Source organism: Onychomys torridus, chromosome 23 (genome assembly GCF_903995425.1).
Source record: "Onychomys torridus chromosome 23, mOncTor1.1, whole genome shotgun sequence".
Lineage (NCBI taxonomy): Eukaryota > Metazoa > Chordata > Mammalia > Rodentia > Cricetidae > Onychomys > Onychomys torridus.
This window is the reverse complement of record NC_050465.1, coordinates 38,379,591-38,396,718: the sequence shown is the minus strand read 5'-3', so window position 1 is coordinate 38,396,718 and position 17,128 is coordinate 38,379,591.

The window sequence follows — 17,128 nt, the reverse complement described above, 5'->3', positions numbered from 1 at the left end:
GGGTTAATTTAAGTGTAAGAGCTAGTCAGTAATAAGCCTAAGCTAATGGCCAAGCAGTTATAAATAATATTAAGCCTCTGTGTGATTATTTTAAAAAAGGCAGCAGGACTATGGGGGAGAGATTTGACCTGACCACTGGGTGAGAGATTTGTCCTGATCGCAGGCCAGGCAGGACATAGGAATCCTTCTGGCTACATTTGAGTGTAAAAATCATCCAAAAAATGACTAAATGCAAATCAGTCTCTTCATTTTAGTTCTTCAGCTGTGATATCACAGAAATGATCTTCAAAATGAAGTGGGCAAGACAAAAGAAAGGTTAAAATTATAAAATTAGTAAAAATCTAGTGAGACAAAAACTCTAAATACAGAGAAAACAAATTTTGGAAAATGCTGTATTTGCTGGTGGTGTTGGGTAGTGAGGGAGTTTGAAGGTAATTGCTATTTAATGTCAGCTAAAGAAAGATGAGGTAGATAATTACAGAATTTGTAGTAGTAAACATAGAGTGGAAAGTTAAGTAAGAAGTTGTATTTTTTTTTTTATAGCATCATAGCTCATGTTCAGATTCCACAAATGGACACCAATAAAAGTTGACAGTGTAGTGTTGGGCAGCTAGGCAAAGACAGGTATGCATCTTGAAGTAGGCGCTTATTTGAAGAAGCACTGTCTAGACTGGTTATGGAAACTCTTGTATTTTCCCCAAATGTCATAATGTAGATATCAGCATTTATAAGAGCTACACATGCTGTATCACTGCAGTTACAACAATGTTATCAATCAATGTTTTTTTTTTTTAAAGCAAAACCTTCCTAAAACACTCATGTAAACAAATCATTCAATTTCTGTAGAAGCATGGTGTCTCAGAGTTATTGAGTTAGACATGAAATTGAAACTTTCTTCTTAGTTTGTGTTGATGCACAAGAGAATTATAGAGTGAAATTTCAGATATGAAGCTTCAACCACACTGAGATACCTGAGTATCCTCTGTAACATGTTTGCTGATATAGCCATGTACTCTTTGCTGGAGTCTTCTTGTTATACCACAGATAAGTGCCCCTCACTGTCCTTTAGACTCACGGCTTCAGGTTTTGTACTCAGTGGAGGGGAAAATAACTATCACAAATGCACATTGTATCTGACCATACAGTCTCCCAACCTGCCTCGCTCATAAGTCCAGGATACAGCAATGATATTAAATTATTTTTGCATGTGCATCTTTTCCCACTTCTTTCCTTCTCTCTCTCTCTCTCTCTCTCTCTCTCTCTCTCTCTCTCTCTCTCTCTCTCTTTTGAGCTGAGGATCGAACCCAGGGCCTTGTGATTGCTAGGCAAGCGCTCTACCACTGAGCTAAATCCCCAACCCTTTTCCCACTTCTTATGACACCATAAAAATACAAAGTAAAATAACAAAATCATACCATTACAAATGTATTAGAATGGCCCAAGACCAGAGCAATTATAATGTAAATGCTTCTGAGGATATAGAATAACAGGAATTTTCATTGCTGGTAGAAAACCTAAATGGTTTAACAACTTTATAAGGCAGTTTGGAAGCTCATAACAACAACAAACATATTCCTTTTCCATGGTCTAGTACTATACTCCTTGATATTTGCCCAGTGGAGCTCAAAACTTCGGTTCACAGAGATAATTGCACTGACTGTTTACAACAGCTGTGTTCCTAATTACTAAACTTTGGAAGTAATGAAAATTTCCTTCAGTGAGTGAATAGATAAAGTGTGGTACACCCAGACACTAAAAAAGAATGTGTTATGAAGCCATGAAAAGAAACAAATATTACCAAGTAAAGGATGCCCAGTTGAAAAGACTAAACACCATACATGCTCAAATATATGACATTCTGGAAATGGCAAAAATATGGAGATATTAAAATGAGCAGTATTTTTCAGGGGTTATGGAGGGAGAAAGATGAATAGATGACACATAGAAGACATATTGGTGGTAGATAATTATTACTGTGCACTTGGACAGACCCACAGAATATAAAACACAAAGCATGAGCTCTCATGAGATGCTGGACAGTAATGAAGTATTCATGCAGGTTGGCTAGCTAGACAAAACTCACCAGTCTGGTGGGGGTTGTGTATTTGTGTATAACAGAGAGGGTGTGTGTGTGTGTGTGTGTGTGTGTGTGTGTGTGTGTGTGTACATGTGTGCATGTGAAACTTTTATGGCTCCTCTGAATTTGTGCACCAAAAACTGTTCTTACTCAAGTAGAAGAACCTCAGTATGTGAAAGTCTAGACAATTACTGGGACAACTGATAGTTAGCTTTCATATTGAGTTTTTGTGAGTGAAAGACACACCAAGATCAATCTACTGTTATGGAAAAATAATGATCCAACAGCCTTTAAAATGATATCTGTCAATAATTTTTGTGAGGTCAATTATGGAAAGGAAATTAAAAACATATGGTCAGTGTAGTATTCAGATGCAATGATTTTTCTCTTACACAAATAACACCTTCATGTTATTCTGATAAAGGTGAAGAGAAAGTATAGTAATTACCAGTAATAGCAACATAGTTTCCAAATGAAATTAGTAAGAAGATTTTAATAGGTCTCTGAAGTATGAACTAGAGACAAGCAGACAAATGTTTAAAATAAAATATTCTTAAAAGTTCAAGGTCTTAAAGTCATAGTATTTATGATGATTTCTGGTAGTGGGAAGAGTATGCCCATAAAGCTTTTCATGTGTGAGACTAAAGGACATTAACAGCGCAGAACATGGGACTTGATGATGTGTTTCCATCAGGATGAGTTCAGGTGGGCATATTCTGCTCTTTCACTTCTCACAGAGAGGAGTGGTTTGAGAAAGATCAAGATCTGTCAGTTGTTTTCAAGAAATACTGTGTAGTTAGAGTTTTCCTGCCTGGCCCAGTCAGGACAAATCTCTCTTACCCGCCAGTCCCACAGTCGCTCAGACCCAACCAAGAAAGCACACAGAAACTTATATTGCTTATAAACTGTATGGCCGTGGCAGGCTGCTTGTTATCTACTTCTTCTATCTTAAATTAACCCATTTCTGTTAATCTATACTTTGCCACATGGCGTGTGGCTTACCAGTGTCTTTACATGTTGCTTCTCATGGCGGCGGCTGGCGGTGTCTCTCTCTAGCCTTCTACATTCTAGAATTCTCTTCTCTCTTGTCCCGCCTATACTTCCTGCCTGACCACTGGCCAATCAGAACTTTATTTACACAGAGCAATATCCACAGCACTTCCCCTTTTCTTTTTTTTTTTTTAAGGAAGGTTTTAACTTTTACATAGTACAATTACATATAATAAAACAATTATTAAGCAAGAATTACAGTTATAATATTAAAGAAGATATCTTATCTATCTTATATTTATGAGTCTAAGGTTTTATATCTAATGTATCTTTTATCATAACTTAGGAAATTATAACTATCTAGTCTTCAACCATATCAAAGACCTCAGAAGGATATAATATTACCTGAGAACTGGGAGAAGGATGCAAGCATTTTTCAGGAGTCTTGCAAGAGTAGACAGAGACAGCTGGCAGCCTGAACAGTCACCTAATGTTCCTTTGTAAAGTTGGGGCATTTGTCTTTAGCCCACAGGGCTAGAGTCTCTCGGTCACTTCTCTTAGTGTCCTGTAGAATGTCTGTCAGTTTCCTCTGTGAAGCAGGAGCCTGAGGACCATTTTGTCAAGCAAAGTTCAGTGGTCACCTTTTTATGGGTCCTGCATGTCCAGTTGATCGAGCAGTCCAGGCAAGAACAGTTTCTTGCCCAAATGGCTATTTTTGCCAAGGTGAAGATAAACTCCATATGAAGTATCTTCAATGCCCATCCTTCTCTCTGAAGTAAATCAGTGCTGCCAGGAGCAGACATGTCTCACTGTCCAGAAAGTCTAAATTTTAAAAATATTTTAAATGCCATATTCTGAAGGTCTTTGAAGTATTTGAAGATTACCTATCTATCTGAAATATCTCTATGTATACCCAGAAGACTTAACTAACATGGCTATGAGTATGATTATCATAGATGACCAGTTATTAATCTATTTTTAATTATCCATTACAATTTTAAATGAGCTATACAAACATAATACCTTAAACACGAGTAGAAATATATACATAGTACAACAAAATTAACTTTAAGTTTGTATCAATAGACTAAAATCTATACCAATGTAAAACATTTTAAACAAGTTGTTGCTCTTTAGAAGTAAGTTCCTTAATCTACCCTTTTATCCTTTATATCTGTATCATTTCCCCTTTTCTTCTTTAGAAAGAGATCTCATTTATAATCAAACTGCTTTAAAGAAAAATATTGGTTTTTCTCTGTCCCACATCAGAGGGCTCTTTTGATTTGGGACACAAGAATCCCTTAACCTTTTTTTTTAGCAATATGTCTGGGTTTAGAGAAGGAGTGAGCCAATTCCATCTCCAAAGCCAGCTTGATAATTTTGGGAATGTGGGCGTAGTTTCTTTTACTACTTCCTGCTGGAGGGGGGCGCTGTATCTTATGGGGATACAAAGAAAATTTTAGGATTATAGAGTAGTCCATGAGGGTAAACCTCTGAGCCAGTTGCCTTGAAACCATTCTGGATGTCAGATCATCTGGGCCATGGTGTCATCAGAGACCTTTCAGGTGGTCTTGGCTGATCAAACCTGATATATCTTAATCTGGAAAAATCTACAGCCTCTGGCTTTCTGTGGAAACAAAAGCAGAGACTCCTTTCCAAAGCAACATATCCTTATATCCAAATTTCAAAGTCAGGGTACCTTTAAAATTTACATTTTTGTTTAACTCAACAGCTTTTATGATAAAATTTTTTTTTTTTTTTGTGGTTAAAAATCCCAAAGACAAGACAAACCAGATTCTCTGTGTAATATCCATCTTTGTAAGACTGAAATGTCATTGTGGCTGCTGGCTCTACCCATCTCAGTTTCCCAACATGGCGGTGGTACAGTTTACCGCCAGCTCTGGGTCTGGAGCCATGTGTACCATCAACTATCAGAAGCAGTTTTATCAAAGCAGTGCATAGCCCAGAAATCTTTTTTTTTTTTTTTTTAACTAGCAAAGGTTAAATCCACCACGCAGCAGAGTAAAGTGCCGCTTGTAGACTCCTCATTCCCGCCACACTGCAGGTCAGACGCACATGCCCGGAACCCGCCATAGTAGCTGAAACCGGCAGGCTGCTGCTAACTTGAGAGAGACAATTAGGAAGCTGTTTTTAGCTCTGTCTTAGAATCTTTTTTCTCAGGTTTTAGGTGGAAACTCTTGCCCAACGTTGGGCGCCATTTGTAGTTGGAGTTTTCCTGCCTGGCCCAGTCAGGACAAATCTCTCTTACCCGCCAGTCCCACAGTCGCTCAGACCCAACCAAGAAAGCACACAGAAACTTATATTGCTTATAAACTGTATGGCCGTGGCAGGCTGCTTGTTATCTACCTTTTCTATCTTAAATTAACCCATTTCTGTTAATCTATACTTTGCCACATGGCGTGTGGCTTACCAGTGTCTTTACATGTTGCTTCTCATGGCGGCGGCTGGCATTGTCTCTCTCTAGCCTTCTACATCCTAGAATTCTCTTCTCTCTTGTCCCGCCTATACTTCCTGCCTGACCACTGGCCAATCAGAACTTTATTTACACAGAGCGATATCCACAGTAATACTGTTTGGATTTAAGTTTGTAGAAAGCTGTAGAACCACGTAGCCTTTGCGATGGCATGATGGAAAAGCATTTTTAAGGTTCTATATTGTTCAAGAGAGGGAATGGAATGATACAGTTAGTTCTGGAGTGGGAGAGAGGAGTAGTCCAGTCCAAAGCTGTATTTGCAACTTTGGTTTATTAAATAATGTCTTGAAGGAAAGAAGGCAAACAAGTTGTATTCTTTGTTGTTTTATTGTCTCTATGATTCTCTGCATTTGAACAGTTTTTTTTATAATAGTATTTTTGAAATGAAATTGCACTTCTATTTAAATTTGTAGCAAACTATTTCCACCCCTAAACAGTATGTGTAGTCAAGAAATATCCACGGAAGATCACCATATGCAAAAAATTATTGCCTAAATTCCTGATCACTTAATATACAATGGCAGTTTTAGTAGCTTTTTTACTTGTATGAGTCATAAATTCTTATCAATAGCCATACATGTTTTACACTATTGTAATCCACTCATTTTTATAACATTTAGAAGGTTGTAGCAGAAACCTTTCTAATGTGAAATACTATTTTAACTATGTAAAGATGAATTACATTTGTTTATGCTGTAGAATATTACTTTAACTGTGTAAACATGAGTTACATTAGTTTATGTTGTATTTGTTTAATTATGAAAAGAAGTGTTGCTGTTTCACCTTGTCTGCTTAAGGCACCTGATTGGTCTGATAAAGAGCTGAACAGCTAATAGCTTGGTAAGAGAGGGATGGGCGAGGCTGGAAGCAAGAGAGAATAAATAGAAGAAGGAGAGATGAGAGGAAAGAGAGAAGAGAATGAAGGAGAAACAGAGAGGCATGCCCAGGGCAAGAAGCCAGGCAGCAGCCAGCCAGCTAGCCAGGAGATGCAGTGGCAGTAAGATATACAGAAAGAAAGAAAAGTAAAAAGCCCCAATGCAAAAGGTAGATAAGGAGAAACAGATTAGTCTAAGTTAAAAGAGCTAGGTGGAAATGAGCCTAAGATAGGTAGAGCATTTGTAAGTAATAAGAAGTCTCCATGTCATGATTTGGGAGATGGTTGGTAGCCCCCTCCCCCCCAAAAAAAAGCCTAGCACTTCTATCTTGCTAATTATTAACTATATCTTTAGTATCTAGAAATCCTCTAATGGTCTAGGAAACAGCTTAACATAGAACACTTGCCCAGAATGCAGTGGGTCTGGTGTTCAGTCCCAAGTACTGCCAACAAAACAAAAGAAAACACCTAGCCTGTGACCACACAGTACCGACCTCTCATGGTCCTAACTAGAAAATCACCCACTATTTCAGACATTAACAAACATTTAAAAGCACAAAATGTTTAATATAACAAATGCTTATAGTTCTACAGATACAACTGGATGAAACGTCTGTGTTCCTGTAAATTGTTCGAGGAGGAAAAATGCACAACAAACACATGCTAGAAATATTGCGAAGAAACTACAAGCTAAAAAAGAAGAAGAAGTGCATAATAACTTGAGTAACCCAGACTGTAGCTTTGGATGGCCAGAGTCTTGAGGTTTCTGTCCTTCCTACAGACTTGAAGTCCCTGACAATTAGATTCTGCAGCTGTCTGGGTTCATGACACAGGCTGGCTGCTCACATGGCATCCATCGGGATACAGTGATGACCCTTGGAACATAAGCCCAAAGAGAACCAATGGAAATGTGCTATTTTCTGTCCTGGGAGTGATGAAGACCTTTGTCTCTATCCCAGGAATTTCACCTTCAGCCATCGGCTAACTAATTCACATACAATTATGGACAAATCAAATTCCAGATCTGACAGTAGTTTGTGCTCCAGGGAGGTCAACCCAGATTCGGAGTTCAGAGTCCAGCTTTCAAATGCGTGGCCATTAAACTGGCTTCATACAAATACTTTATTTAAATTATTTATTTGTTCTTTATTTTTTTATTAAAATAGATTCTTTTGTTTTATATATATGCATATATATTATATATGTGTATATATACACACAGACCCCCCGCACCCCCCACACGTACATATGTATATATATGTCCTGATTACTTTCCCCTCCCTATACTTGTCCCAGTTCCTCCCATCTCCCAGCTAAGATCTACTCTATTTTTGTTTCTCATTAGAAAAGAGCATAATTCTCAGAGATAACAAAACATAACAAAATGAAATATAAAACAAAAACCATCATATTGAAGTTGGACAAGGAAAACCAACAAAAGGAAAAGAGTCCCCAAAAAATACTAAACCAAAAGCTATAACACACACACAGAGGACCTGGTGCAGATCATGTAGGCCCTGTACTTGCTGCTTCAAACCCTCTGAGCTTATATGAGTTCGTATGGGCTTCGTTCAGTTGGTTCAGAGGGCCTTATTCTCCTAGTGTCTTCTGTCTCCTCTGGCTCTTAGATTATTTTCATGTGTTTCATGACCTCTGAGGGGAGGGATTTGATGAAACATCCCACTCAGAGCTGTGTGTTCCCAGATCTCTCTCTCTCTCTCTCTCTCTCTCTCTCTCTCTCTCTCTCTCTCTCTCTGCATATTATTGGGCTGTGATTCTCTGTATTTGTTCCCATCTGCTGTAGGAGGAAGCTTCTCGGATGATGGCTGATGAAGGTACTGATCTATGAGTATAGCAGAATGTCATTTGGAGTCACTTTATCCTCACTTATTTTTTTAAAGGCCAGTAGTATTTGGTTTTACCAATGGTCTCTGGGATATCTAATCTCTAGTTCTTGGTCAGCAAGCAGGGCCTGGTATGGGTTCTATCTTGTGGAGTGGGCATTAAGTCAAATCAGACATTAGTTGGTTACTCCCTCAAGTTTTGTACCACCATTATTGTGGCTGGGTTGGTGTGTGTTTCTCTTTGGTAGCCTACTGGGTACTTTCTCAAACCAAAGATATTAGAACACGGGGGTGGAGGTCCTATACAGGCACCACCTGGACCTCCCCATGTTCCAAGAGTTGTGGGGCTGTTGTCTTCAGCAATGGGTCCTTGCTGACCATTTGTGGAGAGCAACCTATTATTTTGGCTGTAGGCTGGGTTGTTTGGGAATTTCTGTGAGATCCATTTGGCCAACAACTCAATTGGATATAACTCAGTCCCAGTACTGGAAGCTTTGGTGACAAAGGACTGCCAGTTGGGAATCTGTGTCCCTCACTATTGAAGACTTCGTTGGGATCATCTTCATATATTCTAGGAAGTTTCCACTGCATTAGGTTCCCACACCACCCCTCACAGACCTCTCAATTCTAGCTGCCCCTCCCTGCATTCCTTCTCTCAACCCCCTCTACCCTCCCCTTTTTCCTGAAACTCCCATTCTAATCTCCCTCACCCCCACACTACCCACAAAATCTATTTTATTTCTTCCTTCCAAGGAGAGCCAATGCATAAGTATTTTAATGCCTGATGACTTGGAAGACTAATAAGATTCCTCTTATATTGCTGTAAATATTGCATTTGATTTTTTTTTTTAGGCTACAGTATTTTTCTGTCATTATGGTCTCAATAGCTATTAGTAGATTTCTTAGACATTTCATTTCACACTGCATAAATACATACAAATTTGTCAATATTTCTTACCTTGGCTACACAATAAAATAATATTTACACTAAAATTAAACAGAAGCTTTATGTCTTGTTCTAATGCATTTATGGTTGCTGACTCACACTAAGCAGCCACTGCATCTTAGATTCTACAGAATCCTGGCAGGACCATGAATGTAGACATACAATATGTGCCATTGGTCCATACGGTTTCTCTTTTCTCTGCCTGGATTTATAAGTCTATGATTATGAACCATAGGCTCAGAATTGCTGCTGTTGGCAAATTATGATTTCATTAGTCATTTCCAAAGTTATTAGGGACCTCAATTACCTGGACCTAGAGTACAAAAGCATGAAAATGAATCCTTTTCAAGGGCAGTCTTAACTATATTATGCTTTTATTTATTTGAAAATCTGAGCTTAAATCTAGTATTAGGTCCAGGAAACCTTGGTCCTTTTGCTGTTAGTATACATTAGACTTATTTCTTTTGCTTCAGGGTTTTCTTTCCTTGCTATATGTCTATATCATATTTCATATATATATATATATATATATATATATATATATATATATGTATAATTTCCTTTCCATTCTTACTCTACCTGTATCTTAGCCCCAGCCCCAACTAATCCTGATGAATTTCAGTAAGTGACATATTTATACCCCCATGTTGAAGTGGAGCAATATGATTATAGATCTAACAGACCTATATAGATCTGTTAAAATCCAGTGTTGCTTCTGTTGAATGTCTTCTGAGGTTAGTCAAACTGGACATCTTTTCCTTGGTATATCCCTCAACAATTTACTGTTATCTGTGCATCTGTGTGCTCATAGTATTGAGTCAACACTTTGGCTCCTTCTTTTTACTTCTACTTTGTTTGTGGAGGTCTGAACTTAAAAACTTGAAATGGACATTGTATTTGTTGTGATTTTGAAGGTTTGAAACGTTCAGAGCTTGCACTGTTATCTCTTATCCAAAGTGAAAGTTAAAAATGCTGTTGAGTGTTAATTTGAATGACAAGCAAGTTTGACTTTTCTCAATGTAATATGCCCATCTGTTTAAATCTGTTCACTTCCCATCTGTCCATGTGCCTTCGTATTTTTATGATGTCTGTGTTTGTGTTGAGCAAATTCATTTTAATCATTATTTTCTGAGTCCATGCATATAAAACCAGGAAAAGAGGGTAAAAAATACTTAATTATTCTCCTTATGTATTTGATATTAAAATGCAAAATTATTTTATCTGAAATATGTACACAATGTCAATCCCATGTGATTTTAATTTGGAGTTAGAGTTGGCATTAATAAAATAAGCATTTGTGTCTGTTGAGATTTATAGATTTATTTTGTTGACCTATGCATGACATTTAGTTTAGCTTGAGAAAAGTAAATAGCGTAGTGCCTTATTAACAGAGGAAATCATGTATTATGTGGGTTATAATTGCAAATCACTAAAGATGCTATAGAGATAACATACATAAAACAGAAAAGTTGAATTTAGTGTTTAAGTAGAACTCCTATAAGTCAGTTAAATATCTAACATTTTACATATAGAAAAGTCAATCTGAAGGGCATTTCCACTATGGTGAACTGAAATTCCACTATGGTGAACAGAATTGGAGATTAGGCCTTGTATTTTCAAACTTCCTAGTAAACATTAGAATTATGCTTGACTCACTGCAGGCTCCTAGATTGAGTACAGCCTGTCTTCCCAACATGACAAAGTGACTTGCAATGTTTCTACATGTTCTTTTTCACTCAATGGAATCAAACCATGTACCCCTCACACCCCTCCTCCTCCTCCTCACAATTATACTGGCCACTCAATCTTATCCCTTTGTGTTATTGTTGAGATATAAAATTTTCTCAAAGTTCATGTAGTACTGGGTCGCCTTGCCCTGTCTTAGTACACGGGGAGGTGTTTAGTCTTGCTGCAAATTCATAAGCCGTGTGTCCATGATGCTCATGGGAGACCAGCCCTTTCTTAAAGAGAAACAGAAGAGGAATGGATCCAGGGGTGGGAATGGAGGAGGGATGGAGGAAGGGACTGGGAGGAGAAAAGGTAGGGGGAACTGCAGCCAGGCTATAAAATAAATAAATTTATTTGAAAGAAAAGAATTCCTAATTAGTGATGAATGAGTATATACAACATGTGAATTTTAGGCACCAAATAAAACTTTCAATAGGTCTCTTTTTCTTTTAGAGAAAGATAGTACATGGCAAGACAAAGCTTAGTGTACTTGTGGAATTCCCTAAGTCATACCTTTCTTTGGTGTGACTGAAGTATTTTAGCTACAAGTGAAGAAATATTTGATTTTATGTTCTGCCTAATATAAACTTACTTCATTTGTTATAGTTCACAAACTTCTGGGTGTTTGAACTTAGTTCAGGAGATTTTGACTTGTTTCTGGATACCTGGAGTTACATGAGGACAGATGGGTATTGAAGACACAGGTAAACTGAACTGAAACTGTTGTTTGTGGTGATATTTTATTTGTGCACCTCAATAAAGCTTATCTGAGGATCAGAGAAAAAAGCCAGGCACTATATTAAACATAGAGATCAGGCAGTGGTAGCACACACCTTTAATCCTAGCATTCCGGAGGCAGAGATTAATCTAAATCTCTGAGCTCAAGGTCACACTGGGAACAGAGCCTGCATGGTGTCACATGCCTTTAATTCCCAGCACTAGCTAACCATAGAGTTCTGTACAGACAGACAGGAAGTGACAGAGCTGGGCAGAGGAGGAAATGATGTAGCTGGTCAGAGAGAGGAAATGAGATGGCAGGGCACAAAAAGGTTTACAGGCATGAGTATACAGGAAGTAGCTTCTCTTTGGCTGAGATTTCCTACTGGTAAGAATGTGGCTGGCTTCTTTCTGCTTATCTGATCTCTCAGTTTCCACTCCAGTATCTGGCTCCAGGATTTTTATTAATAAGACCATTGAGCAATTCATCTTACAGTTGTTTGTTTTTTCTCTTTTAGGGGTTCCACCACCCAGCTCCCAAATAAATCACTCATAGAGGCTTATTCTTACTTAAAATTGCCTGGCCTTAGCTTGGGTTGTTTCTTGCCAACTTTCCTTAACTTAAAGTATCCCATCTCCTTTTTGCCTCTGGGTGTTTCCTCTTCTCTTACTTCTATAAATCTTACTCTTACTCTGTGGATTGCTGTGTACCTAAGTGGCTGGGCCCTGGAGTCCTCCTCCTTCTCTGGCTGCTGCTTCTTCCTCAGATTTCTCCTTCTATTAATTCTTTCTGCCTGCCAGCCCCTCCCATCCTTTCTCCTGCCTCACTCTTCATTGGCCATTCAGCTCTTTACTAGACCGTCAGGTGTTTTAGACAGGCACAGTCACACAGCTTCGCAGAGTTGGATACATGCAGCATAAACAAAAGGAACACACCTTAAAATAACATTCTACAATATGAGACTGTTCCAAGTCTCTCATTGTCCAGAAGTCACCACCCCCAATATCAATAGTGCACCGAGGCTATGCCAGCAGAAACTTGGGCCTGACCCTCTGGCATCTCCATTGCATTCCATTGAACAAATCATTGGTGAATCAAATGACCTAAGGTTCTGCACATGATGGGAAGAGCTGTGAAAGCAACATTTTTGAAGATCCCCTCTCACAAACAGGAGAGGACATTTTAAAGGATGATTTATCAGTGGCATGATCTATAATTTTGACTTTTTTAGAGATGAATGAGTAAATAGTGAATGTTGCAAGAAGTGAACTAGGCAATAGGTTATTATGCCATGTTATGTTATGCTATGGATTTTGTAATAATGAGTTATTTTGTAGATTCCAGGCATCATAAAACTAAAGCAGTAGTCATTTAGATATATGGGTTAAGTCATAAGAATAACTGAAGTTTCATTTGAATAATTAATTGTAAAAGCTAGATTAAAGATAAAACATTCAGCTGGGCGGTGGTGGTGCAGGCCTTTCATCCCAGCACTCGGGAGGAAGAGCCAGACAGATCTCTGTGAGTGCCAAGCCAGCCTGGGCTACAGACTGAGTTCCGGGAAAGGTGCAAAGCTACACAAAGAAACCCTGTCTCGGAAAAAAAAAAAACCCAAAATAAATAAACAAACAAACAAACAAATAAATAAATAAATAAATAAAACATCGAATCATAACATTTTTTCAGAAACAAAATTATACTGAAATGTATCATCAATATCATTAAAGATAATTATTTATGGGAATCATAATTATTCAGAACTTTATCTTCAATATGATAAAGGAACTACTTATGGAAATAAAATACCAAATAAACATTCAGTAGGATAAATTAGAGTTGGAATAAAATATGACAGTTTAAGAAAGCCTGTAGCATGAATCTTAAAGAGTCTTGTTAATAAAATCAAACCTGAGGCCAGTTATTGGAGTGAATGCTGGAAGATCAGAGAGACAGACCAAGCCACAGCTTCCTCATCTCGTCAGTTCCTCAGCTGGTCTTCTTTCCTCAGACTGCAAGCCTCTGAGTCCTCATCCAAATGAATCTCAGCTGAACTGTGCTGCTCCAAAGCCTAAAAGCTTAGCCAGCTAAATGTTTAACCAGCCTAATGCTTCTAGTTTCTGGTCTTCACACCTTATATATCTTTCTGGTTTCTGCCATCACTCCCTGGGATTAAAGCCTCACTTTCTGGGATTAAAGGTGTGAGTCACAATGCCTGGCTATTTCCAATGTGACCTTGAACTCAAGAGGCCTGGCTCTGCCTCCCTAGTGCTGGGATTAAAGGCATGTGTTACCACTGCCTAACCTCTATGTTTAATAGTGTGGCCACCCTGTTCTCTGACCCCAGATAAGTTTATTAGCATGCACAATATTTCGGGGAACACAATACCACCACAAAAGCCCAAGAAAGCAATCTCAGATTTCCCTGGTAAAACTACAGGTAAGGCTGCTAAATGATTTTGAGAACTCTTCTCCAGCAGCTATGTGGAAATTGTCTGCAGGATGGCTGGCTGAAGCTGATATTGTTGATTCATCCACGGCATAGCTTCCAAGTGCTGAGCACCTGCAGCTTGCACTCAGCTGACAGAGAGGCATGCTTTGCTGGAGTGGTACCAGAATACAAATACATTGGATACCACTTAGTGACCTGAAATACCACTGAGAGATGAAAGGCAAACTCCACTGAAAGTGACAGCAATGTCTTCTTTTCTGGATAGGGAAAATATAAAGGAAGAAGATGAGAGACCTCTTTAATAAAATAAGGAAAAATGATAGTGCCTTTTAAACCCCCATATCATGGTTCTTAATATGATAAATCGGTAAATGTCCTAAAATAGAAGTACATTAAATGTCAAGGCAATCAGAACAGAGCTAATGAATAGTTGGCATGTAGTAAGCTAGCAGAGATGCCAACAAGAGCACAAAGCAGTGCATGGTTTGGAGATGTTTTGTCTCTATGAGGGCATACACCAATGTGAGTATGAGTCAGCCTTCCTGGATAAACTTTGTGCTTTTCAAAAATATCCCTAGCGATAGATTTCTTCTTTGCTTAATAAATTTTAAATTAATTGATCCCAAGGGACTGACTTCTCATCAGACTTAAAAACCCTGACATTTTACATACATAATCCACTGCCTGCTAAATAGTCTCTCAGAAATTTACACTTAACTTTGAAAACTAATCAAGCATGTCTCACTCATTGCTCAAGACACAGGAACATATTAAATCACTGAAGATCTAGCCTTTGAACTTTGAGATAAATTCTCAGACAGTTAGGGGTCATGGCACCTTAGCAACCTTAAGCTAAATCTCATTTGAATCTTATAAATGGGATTATCTGATTATAATTTTAATTGTCAAATTTTTATATAATTATTTTGTTATTCTTAAATATATTAGTATAATTTATTAAATATATCATCTATATGATAATATATAAATATGTTATTATGCTTAAATAGTCAAAGTATTAGTTGACGCAGCATGGCCTAGCAATGATTAGATAAACTGTGTGACTACCAATCATGCTCTCCGGCTTCTATGTTTAAGTCTTGGAGCTTCAAGTATAGGCAAGAACATGTTCATTTAATGACTGAATTACAAACTGTTATTTTCATGACTTTGAAGATCATGTAAATTTACAAACATACTTTTATCTACTATTCACCCAGTGAAGACAGAACATTTATTTAACTGAATAGTCAGATTGTCACAAAGATATTAATAACTAATTGACAATATTTGAAAAAGTGCTTCTGCAGGATTTGGGTTTCAGGTGGTTTCTCAAGCCTTCTCTCATTGGAAGGACTAGCTTGGCATGGGAAGGTGGTTTCCATGATTTTACAGATCATAGCACCATGGCAATCAGCGGCTCCATTCACATAGGAGATCCAATAACTACATTGCATTCCTGAGCTGTTTGCATGCTCATAACTGCTGAAATTAGCTAGAATTCCTTCTTATAAATGTTTCAAAGCAGTTCTCTCACATTTTAACTTCATTTTATTCTTTAGCATGTTGTAAAAGAAAAACCTGAAAACCATGAAAATCTTAGCTATGGCATGGCCACACCCCAAAAATTGGTCTTGGTCACTTCATTCTCTATAGTTTTGTTGTAAACTAAGACCAGATCAGCAGTAGATGACACTTATACTGTGGAAATATTGTTTGGTTTCTTTAGTGCCTTCAGCAGAGAATAATGCATTGAAAAGTCTAATAGAAAGTCTACAGAGCAGACACCATAAAACATCTTGGTCTCTCTGGATCTTTCTTCCCTACTTGCACACACCTATCTACATGTAAACAAAGACAAATCACAGAGGAAAATACATAGGAATATACTGCTGAATGTGGCACTTTCTTATGCAAAGTTGAATTTTAATTTGTTTTTTAGTAAAAATGGAAGTAGTTATCCTATCTACTGCATGCAACCAATGGAGCACAGAACAGGGAAACATTATTATATATATATATGTTATATAACACACATATAAATACATGTGAATTACCTGGAATTATCCCACATAGGGTGATAATGGTTCTCCCAAGACCCACAGACTATCTAACAACACCCAGAGCCAACATGAAAAACCTTTAAGTTGTTGGCACCAAAAATTGACAATAATTTTAATGAAAAAGTTGGCCTTATTCTAAGAATTCAACATTTGCTTTATATTAGAGAATATTAATAACATTACTAAAATATTAATAAGAAAGAAAGGAAGAAAGAAAATAAATCAATGCTATTAAACTCACTGGAAGATTAATTAAATAGCTTTGGAATTTCATACATGAATACTATATTTGCAATAATTTTTATCCTTCTTACTTCTCTCATGCTTCTCCACTCCCTCAAGTCATGATGAATTCATGACCTCTTTTTTTATTGCTTTATATATAGCACTGGAATTATATAAATGCACTATCATGTCCAGAAAACTTTTCTTTGTAAATTAATTAGCTTAAGCATTTTGTTACAGTGATGAAAAGCTGACTAATGAGTCATTTATCTGATCTTCCTAGTCTTCTCATTTTCCTCCAGAATCTCAGCGAAAGGACATTAAATTAAATCATTAAGATAAAGGCTATAAGAAAAAGTCTAGAATAGAAAAGGATGAATGAGTCGTACACAAAAAGACACAGAAAAGAATGGATGGGTTATGCTAAAGTGTGTTTGTCTAGTGTTTCAGCTGAGCTACAATGTTGAAAAGGATAACTTTCCCATTTATAGTCTCACAAACAGGAATAAGATATGTGTCTGAATTACTTTTCTATTGCTGTGACAAAGCATCGTGACCAAGGCAACTTATAGAAGAAAGAGGTTATTGGAGCTTACAGTTTCAGAGGGTGAGTCCATGACCATCATGGCACCATGCATGCAGGCATGAATGCCCAAGTGGTGTGGCTAGCTTTAGAAGTTCTACAACTTATGTTCCAGATGACTTCAAGAACCACTGAAG